Here is a 22077-nt window from a genome sequence, read left to right on the forward strand (position 1 = left end):
GGGCTTCTCCACTTTCTTGCTGATATTTGGAGTCTTTCAACAAGCAGTTGGTATGTCAGGTCTTTTGAGTACATCTGAACCTGCTTCTCATTTTCTGCCCTAGGCAAACCTTCCCTTAGGCTCAACAGAAGAAAAAGCAGCCCTGTCTGAACTCCTCCTCCCTGGGATTACAAAAGACTGTAGGACTTAGAAGTCTTCCTACCAAAGGAGACTGAGGATCACAGGGGACAGCTTTCAGATCTGTTCTCCTCCCTGCCTTTTTCTTCTATACCACCTTCTCCCCAACTCCATTCAAGTATATTGCTAAAGAATAAGAATTTACATCTGGGCTGAAAAAACACAATAGCTGTATGGCTGAGCTGTGCACCCATACAATTGGTCTACCAAAGAACAACACAGGAACCATGTCAATCTTCTGGTAGCAAGTGGAGGAAATAAGAGATATCTGAAGAATGTGAGTTATTACAACATGCTGCTAAGTGTACAAAAAATCAAAGAGATAGGAGGCTTCCTCCTCCCCTCAAAATGTTTGCTCATTTTTGGCTGCTATGATGAGCAGTGGTTTCAGAAGCGTTATTTACACCCTGTGGTCTTGAGTAAAGTCATTCCAGTTCCCTTCCTGAGCCAGAAACCTTGACAAAAACTATACTACTACAAGTCAAGCCAAGCTCACTTACTGGAGGACTGACATTCAAGCACAAAACATCCACTTGACTCAGGACTGTGGGGATCATTTTAGGTTGCAGGTCAAGGCACTGCTGGCTAGGGTTATTGTAGCAAATATATTCCCTGTGAGCCAGCCCAGCTTAAGCAGGAATGTATGCATGCTTCTCAATGTAGTGTACCTCTAGCCTTTGTATCAAATTCTAAAATTACCAGATGCTCCCTGTCACAGCCCAAGCAACTAGCACTGCAGAGAAACTCAAAGCTATATATTTCAAACTCTCTTGGATTTTTTGGAGGGAGGTGAGGACAAACTTGCCTTATCTAGTCTAGACATTAGAAAGTATAATCATACAGTAGTTTATTCTAAAGCATCAAATCTGCCTGTATTCATTATCTCTTTGGGTTTTTTTTCTTCACAACAGCAAGCCACGAGGGAGGTGTTGCTCCTCTCAAAAGCTTGGTGCCCAGGAACAGCTGGCAACACCAGTCAGCACACCCACATCAGCCATCTCTGGCAGAAAAGTCTCCTCTGAACACATGAACTGTATGGAGAATGATCCGAAACAGTGAACAGACTTTAGAAGCTGGAGACACAAATCCCTTTTCTTTCAGTACAAAGCAGAAATCACTCAAGTGTCATAGACAGCTATGTACCCAACTCCAAAATAAACAGCAGGCTGATGCTTAGGGGTGCCTGTGGGATGTGGCAAAGCACAGTTTAAGTCCCTCATCCTAACCAGGAACATTAAGACACCTCTCAGATTTGGCTCCTGTTCAAGTGTCCCCACTTGGAGGACGCACTTTTTCAAAACAAACATTTCATTAAAGGTTAAAAAAAAATTAATCATGATCGTGTCTCACCACAATGTTTAAACAAGTACCCCCCGCTTTTTTTCAATTCAGCAAAAACAGTCACCACAACGAAGAGGCTGGAGAAAGCATTTATTCAATATAAACAGTATCAGTACAAACAGCACTTTTGGAAGGTGTAGCAAGCAGGCAGAGATACAGAGCTACATGTCCAGGAAGCCCAGGTACTCGTCTCTGCTGGAACGGGAAAGCCTGAGCCTGGGCATCTCTGTGGGCTGGCGACGTCCTGACACCAAACTCTCTGGCTATGGCAGTGGTACGCTGCATCCACAGATGTCACCAGGTTGTGCTGACCCCTCAGACAGAGCCCTGCAAGGTGGTCAAAGATGACCACATGCAGAGCACGGAGCTTGCAAGCTGCATTTCAGTCTCTTAAGGTGTGCATGCCATTGTGGTGCCTTCTCTTCACCTTTGCTCTGAAGAGCCCATAAGCACAAAAACATTGCGCAGATCTTTGGCAAAAAAGTCTTTACACCTGAGCACATCCATGCCATTTCTTCTCCTTCTTCACCCTTAACACCAACTGTGTAGCTGTCTGAGGAGATGGTTGGACTGTACTGGTGTTACTGGGCCTGCAAAACAAAGAAATAGTGCATCATTTCCCCCACCAAAAATATGCCAATTGCACTGTCATGTTTTGCCTTTCATCAATATAATCCGATTGCTCTTTCCCTCACAGATGTGAGCTTTAGGATTGCTGACTCTGAACTTTACGAATTATGTTTATAACGCAAAACTCTAAAACAATTGTGTTTGAGTGCTGCATGAGAAACAGACCCAAAACACTATCAGCTGCAATTTAATGCCACTGTAAGCAGAGATACCAGGTCCCCTAAGACTCAGCAGTATTACCAGAATTATTATTTTAGACGTCTGGAGGAAAAGTCTCATTTTATATCCTGAATGTCTGTCAACATGTGACAGAAGGTCAAATTTTCCTGTACAAGAGTCAAATACAATGGAGAGCTTGAGAAGTCAGGAAGGCTTTCTCGAGATGCTGAAGCATCCAAGCACAGCAGAAGATGTACTGCTATACCAAGCAGCTTCTCACTCCTCCCCACTGGCAGTGCCATGTTTGCAGCACTCAGTATTATTTGCAGAAATACAAGCAGCATTGCATTTTAGAAAGGTGGATGCCAGAAGGCTTCCCAAGGGAGAGGACAGAGATACTCAGAGGGGTCCATCATAGCCAGGGCGTAAGGTATAGGCCACAATGAAACAAAGCCTTGGCTCAAACCCTCCCCTGGAGATGCCAGGACAGATTTTCAAACTGTGTTAGACTGTCTTCTGTATCCTGCAATAGCACAAATACAGATTAAGACTACAAAGGCGATGATGGACCTCCTGTGGCACCAGGGTGGCTGCAACATTGTTAATTGGAGCACTTACCTGACAGGACAGTTTTAAGTGCTACATCCTCCTCGTCCCAGAGGCACTGGCCCCGGGGTAGAGCACCGATCCTGCCCCTCGAGACGAAGCTCCGTTGCTGCACATCCCGCACGCAGGCTGCTCAGAGCTCAAAGCCTCCTCCTCGAGATGCCGGCAATGCTGAGCATGTAAGTGCTGGGGAGATTGTGATTGCCTTTCCTTGGTAAAACGAGTCTTCCAGGGATTTCGGAGCTGATCAGGACCTAGAATAAATGCCACAGGTGCAGAGAACCAAATGCAAGGCGAGGGGCGAGATGTTTGTGCCGGATGGAGAGCTGCCTCCCTGGAGACTCAGGACAGTTAAAAATGCCCTTGGACAAGAGCTCAAAGTCACTCTAAGAATCCCAGTGCCCAGCGACCGAGCCTGAAGCACACAACTAACTTCAGCAGAATGGCTCTAATCACACCTTCATCAGGAACTGGCCACTGAGAGCTTATGAAACATCTCTAATTAAGTGGAGAAAAAGGATTCCGGGATAAGTGCAGGAGTCAAATGTGCTTATACCAGTACTGCAGTAAAGGCAAGTCCAAAATCTAGTAAAGGTCAAGTTTACAGAGACAGGATATATCTTCTCAAGTGCTTATAAACTTCTCTGAAGATTCCCCTAAGCCTTGAAACTACAGACAAAAGTTTAAAAGTTTAATACCTCCCTCAAGATATTCTATAAATTCATACTCTTTATGAAAGATTAACTCAGCCCCTTGCTTGTTTAGGTAAGCACTGCTGAGGCTAGCCCAAGTGTTTTCATTTATTACATTCTTCTGCACTACCTGCCCATTTCTTGCTGTGCACACCCTCTACGCTTTGGTCAAGCAAGTGGTAAATGTGGCTGACACAGGACTTAAGCCCGTAACACAAGCAGCATCTTCTGCATATATCCAACCCACTACACTGTTGACAAAAGTTCCACATATAACTTGGGGGTCCAGCCCAGATTCACTACCCCAGACACATGCGCTTCTACTAGCCACTTTTGCTTTCATAATGGAAGTAGATGACTTCTACGGTCTTCAGACATGCTGCTGATTTGATTCTTACTCAGGAAAAGCAGCAATTTAATTTACAAGCAAAACCGGATTTGAAAGCTGCTCTCAATTACTGCACAGTGCACCATTGCCCACCTGACATTGTATAATCACAGGGTGTTTACCCCGGGATGCAGCAGGCAAAAACACCCCCTAACCATGCCAGAGGATGCAGTGTTTAGACACAGGAGGACATCTGACCAAAGGTCAATAGACCTGCTGTTCTGCTTCTAATGGCATCCTGTGAGAGAAGCAAACTGGATACCTGGTATTTCAAGCCACTTGCTCCACAAGGAGCTTGTCTGTTCTGCAACAACTTCTACTCAAACTAGCAATAAAATTGATTTAGGAGTGACCAAAAGGAAGCATAATTCCCCGTCCTGAGCCTTCTCTAAATAGAGATGCCCAAGCCGAAATACTTCACAAGGTGCATAGCGAGGCACCTCAGTGATCTTCACTCAGCCTTCTTTATGCTCACAGGCAAAGAGGGATCGTACCAGATACTGCACAAACTATTCCAAGTCAGTAAGTGCCAACAGATCACTCAGTCTCAGCAGAGGAAGGCTGCAGTCACCCTGGACACTTTAAAACAACCAACCAACCAACTCCCAAAACAAACAAAAAAGTAACCCATCCCAATGGTATTAAAAAGATGTGCACTCCCTGGGAAAGAGGCTGCCAAGTCTGCAGAGCCTTTAGCAGCCTGGCAGCCCTGCCCACAACACTACAGCTGATACTGAAGTCTCTGCTTCTGCTGCCCTGAGGCCAGTTTCATTTACTTTCCTTTAAACCTGGAAAATAGGTCGCTTTTCTTCTCTTACTTCCATCAAACCTCAGGTAGCAGAGACAATGCGAATTTACTTGTACTTCACAGGAAAGCAAGCACACAAAGGGAGTTTCACCTTTTGGCAAAGGGCAGAGACTACAGACCAGTTCTCCTCCACACAAGGCGCCATTCATTCCAGCGAGCAGCATTGATCCAAATACCTCGGACCACTTCATCCCTGCTGCAAGAGGCGTAGCCTGCCAGTGCCTTTGCAGATAACATCCCAACGTACTCCATCCAGTGTCCATATCTCCTCCCTGAAAGAGGCAGCCACTCGGGCAGCTCTCCCCAGTCCCTGGGAACAGCCCAGCATGGAGCAGCCAAGAGCTCCTGCTGCTGCCATGAGGGACGAAGCATCTCCTAGATCATCTCCTGCACCACTGAAGACAGACGTGGAACAACCACCCCCACCCCGTGCATGTACACGGGGTTTGGACAAGGGACGGACATTGGAGGGGATATGGGAGCTCTGAACACTGGAATCCATCTGCCAGCTGTTCCCAGGTGGCTGCCTCGTAGGTTGACCTACATTAATAACGTAATTTTTAGTCAGACTTCTCGCTCAACTGTCGTTGCCTTTTATCCACTTCTAGCAGGCACTCTGTGCATATTTTTTAAGAGTATTTGCATAAGAAAAGGACAAAAAACAACCCACAAACAAACCAAACAACAAAACACACTCCCTCCTGCGTTTAGATGGAAAGGACTTCTGTTTGCCAGAACCATGCTGGTACATTTGAATGCAAAGTTAAACAAATCCTTAAAGATGGTGTCAAAATTTGAGTGGGAAAGAAACCAACTGGTTACATTCTTCTCAGACCGAGTTTGCAATTTGTCCAATAATCTTCTGGTGAGAAGCAACACCAAAAACTAAGCATTGCTAAAATCTGTCTGTTTTGTTTGCAAGTTAAGATACTATCAGTAATACATGAATAAAGATTAACATCTTGAATTGCAGTTATATCTGAAGAGTTTAAAGACCCATAAAAATGCAGACTTCAGTGGGATAAATGGAAGATCATAATAAACTGTCAGAATTTGAGAAATGGGTTTTTCTGCTTTAGATTTGACTCACAAACTGAACAAAAATTAGCCCGTACTGCCTTATTTGAAGTTAATTTACACTCCAGTTTGAATAGCACCTGCCCTTGGGTATGTTCCAGAAGAACATCTACCTCTCCACAAAGGCAGGTTAACACCCATTGTAAAACTTCCAGAGGCACATTAGATGTCTGTTCACCCCCAAGCAATTTCACCCTTAGAAGTAGAAGGAACGCTGCCAGTTACAGCCTGTGCTGAGGAAACACAAGGTATAATTTTACCCTGGGAAAATTGCTGAACTAGGAGCTTCTGGTGTGGCATAGGTCTTGCCTTTGCAATCCAATGGTTCTTTTGATTCAGAGAGGCTTTGAAAGGGTGGTGATGAAAAACATAGCCTCTCCCGTTGAATCAGCCAGCTGTCTGCTTTCCTCTGCACTTTTAAAATTTAGTTTATTAATTTGCCTAGGAGCAGAAAGAGATAATATGGACCCATCTAGAAAAGATGTGGGTTTGGACATACCAATAGAACATTATCTACTTCAGACTGAACATGAAAACAGCAAAAACCCACCTTTGGACCATCTGAACAATTTAATATCTGGAATCACCTTAACAGAATTAAGAAATCCACAAAAAGCCTCTATTAACTCTTCCTGCCACATGAAGAGGAAAAAGGAAAGGGACAAATCATATGGATCCAGTAAAACCATGTGTTTGAAACGCTTGAACACACAAGAGCTCTAAGCACTCTCCAGATGTTTCTTGCAGCTACCAATAATAAAATATTCTCAGACAATCGTAATTTTGAAGACATTGCATCTACTTAGTAATTACGAGACTAGACAATAAAACAGATAGATAGCTTCATCTATAACCTCACTGCAGAAAAAAAGGCACAGAAGGGCTTTAAAGCCATACATTCATAATTATCTAATTTACGATGAAGATGTAAACAGAACTGCAATTTTGACAGTTACAGTTCAGGCTGGTAGATAATTCGAAATACGGTGTGGAATTGTAATCTTGAATTATACATTCCTCGCTTCAGTATCGATGCAACACAACCCTATGAGCAAAAAGGACCAACTTTTAGGAGTCCTGTGTCATTGCTGGGTTTTCCTCCTCTCTCCTGTCCACCTCCCCTCCCAGCAGGTCTCTGAAGCTGAACTTAGCAAAGCAATGATCCCATCTCTTAAAAAAGATAATCTACTGAAACCCCACCAGTCAGACACTGCCAAGAGGGAGGACAGTGCAAGGAAAGGATAAAAGCTGAACTTACTGAAACAAGAAGATTTTTGGGAGTCCTTGTTAAGTTGGACTGCAATAGAGAGCATTTACTCAGCTCTACAATGATTCCATGCATTTCCAGGGCTGGCTGGGACTTTTTACTCTCCTCTATAACTCCCATTAAAATTATCAGCCTACAGATTTCATAACAAGCAGGAGAATGAAAAAGCCCAAACACTATCATGATGGAAATCATATTATCATGTTATTTCAAAACGCACGTGGGTTACTTAACACCTCAGGACAGGTGGCACAATATCACCTAGGTGCTCCCAGACAGGAAACAGCCTCCCGCTAAAAATACGTGTATAAGGCAGCACGCAGTGACGGGGGCCTTCCCAGAGCTCCCAAAATAGGCTATGCACGTGGCACATGGGACCTGAACTGAAAACCATCAGTGACCCAGATACTTCTCTGCCTCCGCCTCATACTAAAATCTGTCCATCTTTGGATATTAAATCCCTCAGAGGAGTAGGTATGCTTTTTGGTGGTTGGTACAAAGGGGCTGATGTCCCAAAACAGGCTAAATACAGCTGTGGTTAAATTCAAAACGCTTCTTCAATGCAGTAGTGCATGAAGGTTTTTAGTTGGTTTTACCTCTTTTCTGGTGTTTGAAGTTTTCTTAAATGCTGGGAAAGCATTTAGGGACAAAGGGAGAAAAGGAACGGTGGGCATAAGACTATGAGGGTCAAGCAGTAATTTCTTTTGGTTGGTGTATGGGGCAGGATTTGAGGAAAGGAGAACACAGGAGTTTTCTCTGGAAAGCAGGAAGAGTGCTTGGTAAGACAATGACAATACGGCATATGAACAAAGCATATTTTAGATTTGGTTCATTTGATTCCATTATGTGTAAAAGATAATTTAGGATCCAAGGCTAAGAAATAGAATTTTGATTATTATTGGTTTTAGACTGTAGGGATTTTTCCAAGTAGTCATTGTAGCTTGTATGATAAAAACATTCATTTGGCAGCTAACTTTGGACCACAAGGATAAATTAACCCCAAATCTCTATAACCATGTGCTATATGCTAACAGAAGTCATCATTGCCCCTGCTAACCTCCACTACCTAGTTGTAGACAGAATGACCTCTGCTAACTAGCTCAGCAAACTCTTAATTTTATATTAAAAGCCTTTTACTTGACCTGAGATCACAACAGACCATGCACATAACCTTAGGATATTGAAATCTTATACACTATACATTTCTCTGGATTGCACGGCCTGCTTCTAAGTCTGCTTTTGTGCTTCTCTGGTCATTACCAACACATAAGGCACCAGCGCTTGGACAACAAAAGGATCTGAAAATGTTTAAAGAAGCAGTAAATACTATGTCTATCAACCAACAAGAAATGCCCTCTCACTTTCTCCAGCTATTGGCTTTTATTGCCTCCAACATACAATGCACATTTTAATAAAACTGAAAAGCAATAAATAAATACACATTAATATAAACTGATAGGACACGCTGCTGTGTTATGACACAGAAACCAGCACCAGAGAAGAATCACATAATTTGATAAATCTGAGGGACAGCTCAAAATTAAAAAGGCAACCAGCACCTCCACCAAGAAAATGAAAGCTAAGCAGTTATTTTTAAAACATAGAGAAGTTAAGTGAGACAACTTAAGACACACACTATCACTTGCCACAGCTGGATCAACCACCATGGGCTAAGTATGTAAGTATGAAATTTCTCTTCTGGTAGACTGTTCTGTAATGGGACTCTACTGATGAGGCAGTAACCTATATGTGAAGTTATTCTCATTCAAAATAATACTTGAAGAGTACTTATGTTGGGATGGGGGAAAGATATGTCTTGAGTGGTGATAACCACTAAGATCATGTTGATAAGGGGAAACATCCTCTATAGGTCCAAACTGACAACTCTGAACTATACGTGGCTTCTGCAATAGAGAAAAAACAACTTGAACGAAGGATCAAGAAAGACTACAAGATCTGGAAGTATCTTAAAAAAATCAAAACAACAAACAAACAAAACCCCAAAAAATTCAAACACATAACCAAAAAACAACTTTAAAAGGCTAGTTTGAGTATGAAAAGTAGGAGAAGGTGTCAGAGACAACCATCAACTACGATGAAATAATAATTTTTTTAAATGCATGCCAAAACCCCACTACATTTCAATAGAGACCTGAAAAGTGGAAGAAATGATCACAAGGGGAGGACTCAACAGGTAAGTGGGCAGATAAGGGGATAGTCACACACAGTGACACATCTTTAAAGACACATCTTTAAAAGACTAATTCCAGATAAAGTCTGGAAGACAATCTGCAAAAGATTTTATCTGGAACTAGGCACGTTTGAGGGAAACATCAGGAAGGCCTTGCAGCTTATATCTTATGTGATGCTTGCCTCCTGCCCGGAGGAGTGGTGCAGGAAACCACCAGCTCCCTCCTCAGCATGGAAAGGGAGGAAAGCAGAGAGGCTGAAGTACCAAAGCATCGCTGTTCCTGCAAGAGGCAAGGAAAAGAGGCAGAAACACAAAGCACGTGTTGGGAGTGAGGAACCGAAGCATCCCCTGTTGGAACAACAAAGCCCTGCAAGAAAAAGACAAGGGCAGGCAGAAGAAGGAGGAGGCATTTAATCAGTAAGAGGAGGGAAGAGAGTGATGAAGTTAAAAACAAACAAACAAAACACTGCACACAAAAAAATCCCAATCAAAAAAACCCCACCCCACACATTTAAGTTGACAGTCTTTCGTCTCCCCTCTGGAATAAATACTCGAAAATCTTGCCTTCAGGAACAGATGAACTGTAATGTCAGAAATAAAAGAGCATTTGAAACAAACAGGCAAGGTTCCAGGGGTCTTGGGTGATCATCTAGTAGAGGGTGACAGAAATGCAGCAACAGTTCCTAAATTACAGATTTGTCTCACGGCAGCCATTTTCTGTCCCATTAGAGATGTGCTTGACTGAGTGTTTGATTTCGGCTGACCATCACCCTGAAGAACCACAGGGGATTAGTTTGGGGAGAGGTTTTTCTGGGGGAGGAGGGAGTGAAAGGGTGTGTGGCAAGATTCTTTTGTTTTTCAGCAGAAACACTGAATCTTATGATTTCCACCTGCACCACTTTGCACAGCGAACAGAGCTTCAATCCAGAAGACAACAACTGGCGAGAGTACGTATGTGCCTTATTCCACATATTTGCCAAGCAGTGTGGAATGAGGTGTGGCGAGTGGAATTCGTAACTCCAGCCCTGGCCGGGAACAGTGTCTGGATGCCAACCACGCCATAAACGTCCCATCATTTACACTTCAAGTAAGGTCCTGAGGATCCCAATGTTTTCTCATATTGAGGTGTGCCACAGTCACAGAAAAAAAAAAAAAAATACATTGCAGCCATGGGCTTTGATAGCCACAGGAGTCTAACCTGCCGCACACTTGCTTTAACAAAACCTCTTAACCCACCTCCCCTTGACGAGCCTTATGAAGTGCTCAGCACCAAGTAGCTTCACCGAGAATAATATATTCCTGCCAAGAGCAACGTCTCTTGACCACAAGCAAGTCTGGGAGTTTCTAGGAAGCTGAATCTGTGGGAGCTCATGGAAGGCATCTAGCAATAAGGATGGAGGTTCACCTAGTTGGGGCAAAATGAAGCAAACCAGGAGATTCATCCTTGGGACTACAAAACCCAGAAGAAATGTGAACACATGGCTGACCTTAAGCAGTAGCAGTTACCTTAGAAATGGTTTTAAATACAAAAAGGGAACTGAAGACAACCATAATAACTGTAATACTCACGTGCAAATTACAATCGATGATGACAATTGATTTTTATAAAGGGCCTAATGACAGACTGCAAACTAATTCCTCCCATCCAAAGCCTGGCACCATTTGATATCTTTAATTCACAAAAACCCTGAGTGCCTTTTTTCTTCCTCTCCTTCCTCTGGCCCTTTTGCCATGCTGATGCTTGTTTGCATTACATCTATTTTGAGCTAAATTAAATAGGAGAAGCAGAGTTTGATTCAGTAGTAGCAATAAATGGGGTTAGCCTGGCATTGATCTGTGTAAAGGGGCCAAAACTAGGACTGCCAGAAGCAAAACATGGTCAGTGAACTCTACAGCACCAAGAGTGACCCTGCAGCTGAATTCCTAGCCCTGATTACAACAGAAAGAGACTTGCTTTCCTGAACAAAGAGTATTTCAGGCAGCAGATTAGCAGGAGAAAGTCTACTTTCAACAGCAGACCTAGGAAACAGACCAAAAATAAGAACCACAGCACACTTCAGACGATTTTAGAAAGCTTCTGAACAGCGCAAAACAAATGCCTTCCCTGTTCTACATTTATTGTAAGACAGCATTACGTCCAATGCTGAAGAAACGGTATTTTTCTTTTGCATCTCAGTTAAATAGCTTTAATAAGTAAGCGTGCAGCAGGAAAGATGACCCAAAACCATGTTAAGGACAGCACACTGAAAAAGTTACCTTGCAGACTAAGAACATTCGTCTCGCAGCTACACAGAAAGGGAAATCATGGTTACTATAAGAGCACAGGTCCCTTTTATAAATCACGCTTAAATTCAGCCAGCAAATTTATACAGAAGGCAGATTTCACAATCCTTAGGAAACACGGATCAAATTCGCTCGCTCTCTGGGCGTTTGTGCTGTTGTGCAATTCAAAACGGCGAGAGCACAGCAGCAAACCTGGCCTCGCGACTACTGAGTTTAGTCGGAGTGTATCTACGACGGAGAACAAAGCGCCTGTTATTCCTGCTGCACCGTGATCCCACCGGATCTCAGGCCAGGCAGGGCCTGTTTGGGCCAGCGTTCGGCTGGAGGCCAGCAGAGCACTGGAACTGGCCATTCCGAGGCCGAAGCAAGCTCACGCCTCGCTCCCAGCATGGCCACTGCACACGGTAGGAGCTCACGAGGTGCTGGGTGCTCACAGACACCTCTATCAGCACCTCCAACCACCGGTCCCACCGCTTCGGCAGCTCCGGTGGCTATTCACAAGTCCGGGACGCAACAAGAAGCTGTGGAGAAGCACAGCCCTGCCAAGAGATCCAATCTATCTTTGTTTCTTAATCCAGGACATTTGCGCGGCACCAGGCTGAGTATCCAGAGCTCGCCCTTGCTGGAAACCCTGAGACGGGCCAGTGGCCCAGCAGTGCGGCCCTGCTCCTCGTACTGGCTTCAGCAGGAGCAGTGGAGACCTCAGCCCCTTGGCGCTGAGAGAGGAAAATACGAGAATCACTCATCATCACTACTCGACTTTCAGCATATTTCTTCCCCATATCTCACAATAAACGCTCACTAATGCGTTTCCTTAAAAACGAGGATCACAAAATACCGAGCCATGTCAAATACTTATGAACAAGCCATTAAAGGTTCTCAGCCTACTTCCTCCTCCGCAAAGTCCCATAACGGATTTTTTGCTTGCTGTTTTACCAAGTAGCAAGGGGCAAGGTAGGGACACGCAGAGGAAAGGGAGGGCAATTTGAAGAGTCTGTCAGTGCACTGACAGCTTGCAAAAAATTAGGTCAGAAATCTGCAAGACAGCACCCTGTTTTGTTTTAATGCCATTCGTTTGGCTTGCCACTCTTATTAGGGGTTGATTGCACCCTTCACTTGAGTTTTGCGGTAGATGCAATGTCAGAGCATGGGACATGTGGTTGTCATGACTGGGAACTTGCTGACTGATTTATGGGAACTTACAAACCCACAAAACCAAAAGATATTTGTTATTCACTTACATTCTGAATGCTCCTTTCACCTCTTATTGAATAAATCTCAGGCAAGTGAAAGTTTATTTCTAGTTCAAAATTCAGTTTCCCTTCTGTAGAAGGGAGCCTACGCATAACATACCTTTGCTAGGGAAATCGCCCCACAATATCCCTCCTGAACAGCTTGAGGTCAATATACCTACATTGGTAACAGCATCTGGAAATTAAGCTGTCATTTTAACTGTTTAGTGGGCATTGAGACATCTCAAATAGATTGCTTCATTATTAGAAGCAGCAATTATTGTAAATTACACTCTTCACAAGAACAACTGTCTAAGCTTTAAATACATTGTGATACCTGCCTGACCATTCCCTTTAAATGAGGACAGCTGAGGGCTCAGAATCACCATCATGCAGCAAATAGCTACGCAATTTAGGACTACTCTCTTTTAACCTCTCCTCTCCCCAAGGCTACCATCCCGGGAGCAGAGCTGGCAAAACAGACCACATGCCCATGGCTCCCGTGTTCCAGTTCACAGACCCAACACGGCAACTCGAATTGCTGGTGACGATGACAGCACCCAAGAAATAATAATCCCTTGACCAAGGTTTGCTGTAGCTGCTGAAGTGCAAGCACACGGTACCTTTTGCTGACTCTGCAAGGGAGCAAAAGCCTGCAAAGCAGGAGGGCAGCCGAGGGCAGTAGCATCAAGCTAAGATTTGCCAGGGCTTGTCTGTCAGAGCATGGAGTCTTGCATTTTAACCATTTTTTGGCACATTTCACAGTCGGTGTTTTCAGGAGCTTTCTAGGATGTTTATGAAAAAACTGCAAGGTAGGCAACTAAATTGATGGTGGCACAAAGAATGCCTTCCCGCATTCCTCTCCCCTGCTCTGCTGTCAAAGTAAATGAAGATGTAGTTTATGTTTCTGTAATTACAGTTTGTTAAAAGGAGAACAGGTTAAGTTATGGTAAGGAGTCCATGAGCCCGTAACCTGCTTTAAATACCACAGCGATGTAGATTTTGCTGAACAAAAAGACCAGTCAAAACATTAGTCAGAAGGAATCCACGCTCTGATATCATCTAGCATAACTAGTCACATTAATCAAACCAATCATTGGAAATTGTTCTTATGAGAGCTATTTTAACATAGGTGACATTCAGAACACTGTCGAGTTTCAGTCATTTAATATTAAATACCAAAAAGGTAATATTACACATTTGGTTTATGACATTTTTGTACTATATATCATCTGCTGTTTGCTTTTAATCCTGCATTTCCCCCATTAAATACTTACAGTATTTATATAGCCTTGTAAAACTCCAGCACAAAAGAATAAGCAACAAGAACTTTTCCCCATACATTACTTACCAACTTAATTATGTAATGTAATGTGAAAGGTTTACGTACACCAGCTGGATCTCATTACGGCTAAGTTTTTGTCTTTTTAAAGTGTACTTTATCTGGAATACTGAAGTCACTAAGAATTTCACTTAAAAATATGCAGAAGTTTATACTGCAGGACACAAACTCATTAAATAGGTCCACAATAAGTCAAGTTTGTGGTCACTTTTCTGAAGTTTAAAATGCATTGGCCGAATTTAACTACTTAAATATTTGAAGCCAACCATAGCCAACTATTAACTGAATACCTCAGCCTAATTCAGTCTTCCCCCTCCTAAGCATCACAGCAATCAGAGAGATGCTACTCTTGGTACAATAAGAAAACTAGCAAGAAAAGCAAGAAAGGAAAAGTTTCGAGAGATCACTGGTATCACTTCCCTGCTAATCAGTACTAAGACTCAGACGTGCACCAGCTTTATATACCAAGATCCATCTAAAAAGCAGCAGTTTCAGAGCTGTGAAGAATTCAATAGTGAGATCAAAGATGTTATTAAAACACCCAGCTGAACCGAAGCAAACTTGTTACACACTTTGGTATTACCAGCTGAGAGATTCCTGTTCAATCATGAGGCAAGAATTGTGGTTTAATAAATGCAGAGAACAAAACCAAGCATAAGAAAAAATCATGTGCAGTGATTTTATTTTTGTTGTATATTTGACTGTAATTACTGTCTTAAGTACTTTAATTGCCTGGCATCTCCTCAAGTGCCTTGCCTGTGGGGAGGGAAGGCAGTGCAGTTTATAGTTTGTTATTAATGAATAAAGTACAAACAAGTTTACCTTGTCTGTAATCAACATTCCCATCAAAACAGTTTGAGAAGAAAATACAAAAGGGGTCCAATCCATCCCACAGACCCAACGTGACTGTATTAATATCTGCTCTCTAATAATTAATGTCCTTCTGCCACATCACTTACACCTCAGAGGGGGATGCAGCAAACACCTTTTTAAGACCTGCATGAGAAGCATCACCTACTCACCCATTCCTGTTCTCTTCTACAGACATCTGCTCTTGGTCACTGATCTGGGGATGAGGTACGGGAACAGACACCCTTCAGGCCTGGCCCCATATGACCTTTCTTGCATGCATGGTAGGTGAGAAAAGGGGGTGTGCACCAAGGGGAAATATGTTCTGCCTTTTCCAAGCGAATCTGTAGGGTCATTTACAATTGCTCTGGAATGACACGCATCCAGCCCCTCTCAGCTGGAAGTAATTTTTGCCTGGAGTGGAAATGGAGTGGAGGGAAACAAGAATAAGTAACAAAAAGAAGCCCATGCAGGATAAAAAAAATATACTTGCCCGCTTCATTAAGAAATGATTAAGCACAAAAAGCCATCAGTAAAAGTCAGTGCAGTTATATGAAGAAGATGGTAAAGCGAGGAGGATAGAGAAGCAAACTGCTATTTTTCATGATTAGTGAAAAGCACGGAGAGTACAAATTTAGCCGTTAGTCTAAACTGGTACAGGAGCCCGCTACTTTTAGGTAACATCACATTCACAGTCCAGCAGACCATCCAGCCAGCAAATGCACCGCTGGCAAAGCCAGCACCCTCACCCGGCCACCAGCCCATCCTGAGGGTGAGGAATTCACCTCGGGGACGAGGGCAGTGATTTCCCCACCTCACCACTCCGGCTGCCAACTGGAGTGACAGTCAGTGTCAGTTCTGATGGCCTCCACTGCAAGGACACTTGTCCGCTGGGATCCAGACCGAGACTGCTAATTTTCACACCAAAAAACGTGCTCTAAGAACAGCTAACAACTTTCCGTTTGTACAGATGAGGACTTTCTTCCCCGCCCCCGTTTTGGGCTAGATTGCTGCTGCAACTAGATTAACATCTCTTATCAACTTTCTCAGCCGTGTAGCCTGTCTCCTCCTTGGAGCCTCTAATCAGGTGAGGCACCAACACCTCCATCTCCTACCTCCTGAAGCACAACCTCTCTCTAGGACATCATCCCGCTGGCACACAGACAGAATGCTTCTCGCTCCAGGGAGGTTTTATGTTTTGGTGGTCACTTCTCATGTACTTCCACAGTAAAACACAAAGCTTCAATTTGTAAGTCGCAACAAAGCCAGCACATTTGACAGTTTCTCCAAAACACAATACTACTGCTTTTACAACAGTGCTCAAAGCATCCCCCTGCCATTGCCAACAAGTAGATATTGCTGATCACATGAACGCTTCTCCTTGAATTAGTTTCTTCTAAAGTGCATAACCATGTACCCTGATACAGCTGAATATATAAAGCAAAGAAGCAGATGCTGTAAATGCTGATCTGACATCTCCCACATATAAGATGCATAGGCAGAAAGTTGATGGGAGATCTGAAAAGAGCCTGTATAGAAGTTTAAAATATATTTACGAAAAAAGTGGAGTACAGTATGATAGCAGCTTAACTTCTTCTCAAGAATGGCTTGCTGAAAGCTAGCATCCAGCCATCTGCCACCAGAACCAACAAGAAATCCCTGACTTTTCAGAGCTATGATCCTATATCTGTTTCCTTAGGGGGGGGGAGAAAAAAACCGAGTGTACCACTAGGGCATTTAAGGTTGCTATACATAACATGAACTGACTACGCAACAACAATACAGGCATTAACACACACAGAACAGACTACCATACACAAGTCATTTTGGATGCAGACAGCTACTCATGGAAATAATTCAACAATGCTAGTATTCCACTAGGAAACTGCGCAACAGATAAACACGGGAAAACAAGGCTCTCCCACTGCCTCCTCTCCTCTAGACCCCAGCAGCCTCCCGCCTGCCCTCCCATCACACGGTGGAGCTGCTCCCTCTCTGTTCGGCATCCAGGTGGGACGAAGCTGTCTTTGAAAACAGGAACCCACCAGGGTTCTTCTCAGGAATTTTATGAAGTAGCTTAAAGAGTAATGGAGCAGATTAATAGTTTATACAGCGCTTTGATCAAATAAATGTTTTCCCAACTTCCTCGTGGAGTTTTAATAAGATGTGAATGAGAAACTGATCCGGACACTTACAAGGAGTGTTTGAAGTAGCTTGAGGAAACTAGTTTATTGTCCATTAGGCATGAACACAAACACAACACTTACAGGCCATTTTGGCACTGACAGTGGATTTCTTTTGAGATATATGCCCAAGAACTGACACTCTGACACAAAACTTTATAGGAAACCACTGATTTAAATGTCATATTTTTTGAGGTTAAGGAAAAAAAAAATTAGATTTTAGACTCTGTAAGAGGCAATAATACAATGTATTAAAATCAAGTCATACTCATTTTAACTAACTTTAAAATTGAGAAAAAGCAAGACTTCTTCCCCACTTCACTGTTGTTTCACATTTTCCTCTAGGATTTCTACTTTAAAAAAAAAAAGTACAATTCTGCTTTGCCATCCCTTTGGGTCTATCTTTTCCTGAAGCAAGATTTGACCAAGTGCACCTACATTTGTTATTTAGCATTAGGAGAGAAAGAATTTTTTTAAATTCTAGTTTATTACTCCAATTTTAGCCCCCATCCAAACAGAAGCATTATCTCCCATCCCTTGAATCCATATAAACTAATCCAGCAGAAGCACACTGGTATACAGAAATTAATCTCGTTTCCACACTGATGTGCTGCAACGAGCGGTAACATCTTCTCACCCTGCTTTTCCTCTTCTCTTTATTTTCCATTTCAACTTATTTCCAGACCTTTTTCTTCTCAAAAAATTATCATGTACTGCCTTCAAAATCTTGCTAGCACAGTTATTTAACCCCTGCTTTCTGACCTCCAGACAAGTTGCTAAGCTCATCTCTGCACGGCTCCCCTCCTAAGAAAAAACTAGTCCCTTTGGATAAAGGAGGTAACATCTATTTCAGACCACTGTCATTAACGTTAAATAGAATAAAAAGGTTTTTCAGATTGGGGCTGGGTTTGGAGCTTTTTGGTTTTACAAAGAGGCGGGGGGAGGAGGGCAGGGGGGGAAAAAAAAAAAAAAGGCGGCATTTCATTTTTTCCTTATAGTATTAGTTTCATTTTTTTTCAGGAAAGCCTGAGAAGACCCAAGGAGCCTGGAGCCACAGGCTGCCAGCAGCAGTGCCCAGCATCCCAGTGCCCAGCCCAAACTGCGTCCTCGCAGGGAGGACAGGGCCACCCCACAGGCTGGGGAAGGTGCCGCTGCTGCGACGGCTGGGCAGTCACTGTGGTTCTGTCGCTGGAAATCTTTACAGAACAATGCCAGAAAATCACCACCCCTGAGCATCTTACAGCAACTAACATTGGTAAGATCACAACCCTGTAGAAAAACAAGCAAACAAACAAAAAACAACAAAACTGTCCAGTGGAATCAGTCCAGCACTTTACAGAAACGCTTTAACGAGTTAGAGCATTCATCAGCTAGTTCACAAGCACAAAAGTAGGACGAGGGTGTTTTGCTTTTTTAGCAAAAGTTTGGACATGGGCCTTTGTGAAATCTAAAAAGAAATACATTATTTGTCAGCTATTTTATCTTTTCCTGGAAAGATATGGATTTGGCCCGATGCTTTGGTATCTCGCAACAATTGAAATACCACACATAAGCTTCTGAAAGTGTCCATTGTATGTTTTACATGACTGCAACGATTACTACCATATAATTATCCCATACTGCAAATCTAGCCTACTATTATATTCATGATCCTGAATATATCTATCAGCAGTTTGGAAATGAATATACCATACCAAGGAAAACTGACTGGTTAAAATTCCACATTAGCACAGGCGTGAGGAACCCTTTCCTAATGAATTACCATAGTAAACTTCAAAAAAGAAGTGCTGAATTATCCGCCTCTGTACCATGGGGATACTTTTACCATTTACATAGTAGTGCAGCACTACTTCCATACAGCAGTACCATGCACTAGCATCTCAATTAACACTACATTTAGCATTGGGTCACTGTACATTTTAAACTCGATACCCATTTCGACACATTTGTACTTGCTAGTTACAACGATCCTGGCTTTTCCTGAGCACTTTTTTTTTGCATTCCTTACTTTTGATACTTTTCAATGCCTAAAAGTGAAGGGAACAGCCGGTAGCTAATAGTAATTTCAGTGGAAACATTCATATCCAGGCCCTACTTAAGAAATATCAAAAAGCCTCACAATATTTTGAGACCAGCTGGCAAATGCAGGTGCATTTCTAAAATAGTACATTTTACAATCTCCCCAAAAAAGGGTAACTTGCAAAGACTTGTAAAGAGAAAAAAAAACCAGAAATAAGGCTGCTTTAGAAGTATGTCAAATACTCCAAGAAGGTGGCAAAACTACAGAGTTCTGATAGGGTATTAAAGTTGTTTCTGCTTTTGAAAAAAAAAAAAATCACACCGTAACTGTGTTACTCATCCTGCTTTGAACTGGCAGCAACTTCAGAAAGCCCGTTTTGAAGCAGTTTAAGTCTGACACTGAAACCATGTTAGTCCCAACTCTGCCTGTTGTATTTTCAAACGGTACTTGAGCAAACGAACCCGAGTCAAAGGCTGAGGGATTTGCATTGCCACCCCTGCTAAAGAACATGAAGTGTTTGTGCTGTGAAGAAATAATATTCCTACTAACATCAGTCAGTTTGAGAGAACCTAGTTCTCACATGGCTTGCATTACCTCTTTTGCCTCCAAGAACAGCTACTTTTCCAATCCCGAGCTTGCCAGTCACCGATTAGTGTGCATTTTCAGAGTCTGCGGGTTTTTTCCAGATAAACTGTATTTTCAAAGAGAGATAATCAGCAAGATACACACTTCAGCATTACCAAAATAAAATACAAGAGAAAGTGTAAAATGTAATAAAAGGCTAAACAGTTTTTTTCTGAGCTGGTTATTTGCCAAAACCCGCATGCTTAGAGCATCCTTTTTTCTTCCTCCTCTAAAAAGCATTTAAAAGAATCAGTAGAAATGTGAACATGGTCTTGCAATGGTGTAGTGGGAGCTTCCAGAAACTAATGGCATGATGACAGGAAAAAGACAACATGTTCTCTAAACCCGATAGAGAAACTAGTACTGATAAACTTGATAAAAGCCTACACAAAGCATCATCTCCCAATCACCACAAATATGATCTGTAATAATTTTATAGCTAACTCCTGTGATAAACAGCTGCAGCCAGTATCACTGTCGTGTCTGAGATGAGGAGGAAGAGCACACAAGCATCCTTTATGTGAGCACTGCTAGTCATAAAATTATCAGAAACACTGGGAAACCCTCAAAAAGGCAATCGATTCAAGCAGGTTCTCTCTTTATGTGACATTCACACATCATTCATGCTACAGCCGGTAGATTTGTCTGTTACAGCATCTGTGCTCCCATTTGTATTTTATAACTTGTCCACCTAACTCTCACACTTCGGTTCCCCTAATTTGGCATCAAAACTATATGGGTTAATTGTAGCACTTGCGATGACTTGCATACTTCTGAATGGGGTGATTTCAATACAAGGGAAGGACTTTATCAGGCATGTCACAGGTGACAGCCAGCCCTTGTAAGAGGGGAGGAAGGAAGGAAGCTTATTTAAGCCCACTTTACCTTCCTCGCTCCTCATCTTCCCCAGATTTCAGGCACAAGAAGGAAACAGTCTCGACACACCCCATGCAGAATTGAGGCGAGGAGGGCAACGCGAGCAGATTTCCCTTTCTCTTCCACACTAAACCCACATACCCCATGTTCCCACTCCCACATCGGCCAGACACGCCACATGCTTCCTCTGCTTCTTCTCCAGGGTACCTTTAAGCCACAGGACAGTGAGTAACTAACCACTGACTATTTCCTATTGCGCCCCAGAGTTTCAGTGCTGTTCCATCAGCTGCACTGCAGACACCTCACCCCTGGAACAAGAACGCACACCAGCAAGGCCAGCACAGGCTTCACAGCCAGGCACCCCGGATCAGAGTAAGAGCAGACAATCACACTGGACTTTAATAACTCAAAGTCAAAGCATCAGATGCAGTATGCTCTCCTTACTCCAGACCAACCTCTCTCTCCTGCTTTTGAAGCCTGCTAGAAACATATGGAGAAAAATCAACAGCGGCAAAAGAAGCAGCTATATATATATATATCGCTGCAGTGAGTGGAAGCTCAGGATTCAGCTGAAGGGTGTTGAGAAATCACTCTTGAATTTTAAACATATACAAATGGACACACTTAAAAAAAAAATAGAGGAGCTTAAAACACCGTGGTGTTTTAGAGAATTCATTCATCTATGCTTTACATTTCTGACAGATGGATGCAAAAGCAGTAGCAGGATACACAGGCACAACTTTACAGGGACTCCCCTTCATTAGAGCTATCAAGCACAAGAGTCCCAACCACACAGCTTCCTCTTCCTCCCATCCCCATATCAAAAACCAAACTTAAATAAATGACGGTATCATCAGACTTGGCTCCTGGGCACTTTAAGGAGGAGAGAGTGAAATGAAGCACTGTGCTAGAGATAAAACCAGCTCAGGAATCACCTCAGCATCTCCACAAGATGCCTGGGATAAGAAAACAGGAGAAAAGCCAAAATTCATCCTCACACCTTGTCTCCCATAAAGACATTTCTGCCCTCCTCTTTTGCAAGGACAAGTGCTTCAGCCTGTGTTACCTGAACAGCATCTACCAAACAACCTACCTACCCCCATGAGCTACTCCCACCACCAAAAAAGTTACACGTATATGTCCTGTCCCACCCACACCCTGGGGAAGCTTCACCAAGGGATTTATAGTCCACTCCTCCTTGCAGATCTCATCAGCTTTGTCTTCCTGGACTCCTGTTGTTCCCCAGTGGAAAACCATGAGTGTACTACAGGAGGAGCACTGGTTTCACACTGCTGGTGCCACTGTTCGAAAAGAAGCGATGACTCCTTGACA

The 22077-nt window shown here is 43.0% G+C and overlaps 1 protein-coding gene across 5 annotated transcripts in view; it reads right to left on the bottom strand.

The window, feature by feature from the left end:
* KCTD1 (potassium channel tetramerization domain containing 1) overlaps nucleotides 1–22077 on the bottom strand; it is a 103570-nt gene that overhangs the window by 38751 nt on the left and 42742 nt on the right. Inside the window, exon 1 of one of the 5 annotated variants that reach the window (XM_065628267.1) lies at nucleotides 19840–19870. The exons of the other annotated variants lie outside the window; for them this stretch is intronic. The gene's annotated coding sequence lies outside the window, so the exon portion shown is untranslated. Of the gene's footprint in view, nucleotides 1–19839; nucleotides 19871–22077 lie in introns of those variants that run through there. 5 annotated transcript variants of the gene reach the window in all.

The sequence above is a fragment of the Caloenas nicobarica genome, chromosome 2 (genome assembly GCF_036013445.1).
Source record: "Caloenas nicobarica isolate bCalNic1 chromosome 2, bCalNic1.hap1, whole genome shotgun sequence".
Classification (NCBI taxonomy): Eukaryota; Metazoa; Chordata; class Aves; order Columbiformes; family Columbidae; genus Caloenas; species Caloenas nicobarica.